The following is a 3,736-nucleotide window of genomic DNA, read 5'->3' on the forward strand; positions in this document are numbered from 1 at the left end:
GGACCACAGGGATGGTGTCAGGGGGACACACAGGTGCTCCAGGGTTCCTGCAGCAGTCAGCAGAGAGACGGGCAAAAATGGCTCAGCCTGGCAGCTTTTCAGAACACCAGGAATGGGAAAGGAGGAATTCCATTAAGAGACAGCGTCAGAAGAGTGGTTATCTGTCTCCTTGGACTGGTGGGAACAGGAGGGGACTGGAGAGTGTCCTAAAGGGACCAGGCAGACATGGGGATGAAGCCCACGTTTATAGTCCCCGGCAATGCCTAGGCTATCGGTGTCCACATTTCCTACTTGGTGCAGGTTTTTTGGTCAACTCCACCTTGACAAATCTGTCTTTGGGCTTTGCTTTGCTTTGAGACTGCTGCCCTCGGCCTGGGGTTGTCCTGGTGACGAGCAGCGGGAACTGAGGGAGATAGGATTGGTGGCATTGAACCTGTAAACACACAGATTCCAAAGTAAAGGGGAAAGGTGACTCTCCAACGAGGCATGAACTTTCAAGTCAGAAGACCCGTGGAGCAGGTACTCCACAGAGCTGCCCAGCAGGACAGCAGTCCTGACAACTTCCTGCCCAGCTGACCCCTACCACTAGCCCCCAAAGAAGATGGAACAAATAATCACCAGAAGGTTCATGGCCAGACTGGTCCTGGAGGACTTGCACTCTGACTTGTAGGGTGGGCTTTGGTCAACATTCATCTGAGCCTTGTCCCTCAAGAGAGGCAATGTGCAGTGTCCATTCGAGAGTCTAAACCTCAGGGAAACAGTGACCTCTGGGCTGCTGTGGGTAGTGGCCTATGGTTTCTGAGCCTCCTGCCTTGGGTTCCTTGTCATCTTGGATGATTTCTGACCGTGGTGCTGGCTTCCATGGAAGGCTTTTCTCCGTTGCCTATTCTTGTTTGGCAGGCACCTCAGCTGTGTGAAGCTTCCCAAACAAGAAAGGGCTCTTAAGGAAAAGCCACTTGCACATCACATGTTGCAGCCCACACCTAGAGAGGGTGCTGGGAAGGTGAGCTGGCAGGAGGTGGAAGTTGCCATACCCTGTCAGTGCAGGTGAAGCCCACTGGGCTCCAGAGGAAGGGTGACAGGAGACCAGAAGCTGCCTGGGAGGTCTCCTCACAGACCTGACCGCACAGTCTGGGTCCTATGCAGAGGAGGAGGAGATGTTAGCATCCTACAGGATTCTGAGACCTCACATCCTAGACCCCGGGGTGGAATGTCCCTAGGTGCAGGTTTCCCAGAACCTGGGAGCTGGCTCCTGAGGACCTCCAGATGGATACTTCCTCAGGTCCTTATCTTCAGCACCACCCAGGTGCCTTATCCTCCTGCCAATTCCTTGACACCCTCAGGAAAGAACAGTGTGTGGGACATCCACTGCCCATTCTGGCTGCTCAGAGACTGCTGACACATATCCATTCAGTATCCTGCACTGCAGTTCAGGTGACAGGGCTTGAGCCCCTTCCCAGACACCTCCATAGCACCTGGATCTGAGCTGACCAGTGTTACCCTGGACCCATTGTGACTTGCCAGGGGAAGTCCAGTCACCCTGTGGAGAGAAATGCCTGGTGGTGGTTCTCAGGAAAGCCCTGGACATTGTCCTCTAGCTCCCTGATGACCGAGCAGCAATGACCTGCCCCCAGGGGAGAGTGCACCTACCTGCTGGCTCTGTGCTGGTCACACAAGAGCTCACTTTCAGGGCAGGTGCAGAGATGGAGCAGATGAGGACAAGTACAAAATGACCACATGGTCAGCAACACCAGACCCCAGCCTGGAATGCTGGGAGAGTGGGAAGTGTCACCACACTGGCCTCAGAATACTGGCACTGGCTAAGACTGAACGCAGGGGCAGGGCTATCAGGCCCCTCTGGCTGATGGACCCTGACCTACACCTTCAGACATTGGAGCCCACCCTGCCTAAACACAGCCAGAAAGGAGGCCAGTGGCCCAGGGGCCACACCTAGGCCCCCCATGTTCATGGTAGAACTTTACTGTCTGGTGCAGGTGACCACTCCTCTGTCCCTCTTTCTCATGAGGCACTCCTTTGTCTTTTCCTGGTCTAGGTGAGGGTGCCCATGTCGACCAACCTGGGTGGAACTGGGAAGCTCTCAGGGCAGCTCTGCTTCAGGGTTACAAGAGGCAAGGTGCTCCACACAGATACAGAATGGAAGGCTGATGGGCCAGGCTCCTCCAGAGTCCTGCTTCAGCTCAAGCAAGCCTCCAACACTCAGCCACCCACTTAGGGTGCCACAGATGCCACCAGGACATCCTGACAGAAGCACCTGAGAAGACAGGGAGACCTGCTAACAAGCCACCAATGGGCAGCATGCCAAGTGTTGTCCCAGAGAGGACACACTGAATGCTCAGCTCACCGCAAGGATTTCTGGAACACTGTTTCTCCAATATATTCTTTTGTGCTGTGCAAATGAAATGCTTCTACCTATTTTCACAGGGAAAGGACTCAGGCACAGAAAAGGAGAGAGCTTCCTGGGTCACCTGGAGTGACTTTGGTAAGTTCCAAGCTATTGTCCTTCTGGCTCAGGCTCTTAGCACTTGGCTCAGTTCTTCCCCTACTGTCTTCTCCTGCTCCTCCCTCCAGACAGACACATTGCTTTGCATGGCTGTGGATCTCTCCACTAGCCCCAGGCAGCAGCATGGCCAGTCCCTCTGCTGACCTGGTCCCATCTTTATTCCATCCATACAGGCCCAGTATGGTCTTTTCCTGCAGCTGCCTGGAGTCCTCTCTCATAGTCAGGTCAGCAGCTCAAGGTCAGAGAGCTGAATGTGATCTGGACTGCATGGTGAGAGGCAGCCAGAGAAGCCATCAGTCCAGCTGACAGTGCTCACCAGGAGAGAGTTCATGTGACCGCTTTGGAACTACAGGATCCTTTGGTGTAGTTCGTGGGTCAACACTTCATTTCAGTGACACACAGATCTAAGTACCCACCAGACAATGATATAGGCTGCACTTTACCACCATATTTCCTGACTATGAGTGCTCCTGGCCAGAGAAAGCAGGCTTGCAGGTTGCAAAGAGGTTCACCCACATAAAGGGGAAGCAGCTTGTGGTGTGAAGATGCAGACATGATGCGGGCACAGGTGGGATGAGCACAGGTGCTAGGGCTGTGGCAGGCAGTGCCACATCCATGGTCTGCTCCCACAGGACAGCTGGAGACACCACCTGTGTCCTGCTGCAGGTGCTTCACTGGCCCTCATGCAGCACCCTTCCTGACAAAGTGGGATCTGAGGACAAGGGCCAGAACTTGAGCACATGGTCATTATGTGAAGCAGGGAAGGTGGAAGGTGCTGCCCACCTGGCTGCGCTGCATGATGCTTGGGCCCACTCTGCCACATCAACACCAGTTCCCCTTGTACCCTGCTCCTCTTTTCCCCTGAATTCCCCTCTGCCTCTACCATCTTCCCTTAGTGCCAGGAGAAGCCACAGCCCATGTGCAGGCTGACCTGGGAGCATTGACCAACAGTATGAGGAGAGGCCCATCCCTCACATCCAGAGAGGGAGAGGGCAGGCTCTGCCCAGCCCTGTATTCCTTCCCTGCTTCCAGACACAAGGGCCCTGGAGCAGGGTCTTATCCCCAGGTGCTTGGGGTCCCTGCCAGCATCTACAAATGATCCCTACCTACCCTCAAATGAGGGCTAGTTTCTCAGAGTCTTATGGGAGCTATAAAATGTTGCTGGATCAACAACCCATGATTACCTGAATGCCAGTGGGATGATGCTGGCTGGGC

Source organism: Sciurus carolinensis, unplaced genomic scaffold (genome assembly GCF_902686445.1).
Source record: "Sciurus carolinensis unplaced genomic scaffold, mSciCar1.2, whole genome shotgun sequence".
NCBI classification, from domain to species: Eukaryota; Metazoa; Chordata; class Mammalia; order Rodentia; family Sciuridae; genus Sciurus; species Sciurus carolinensis.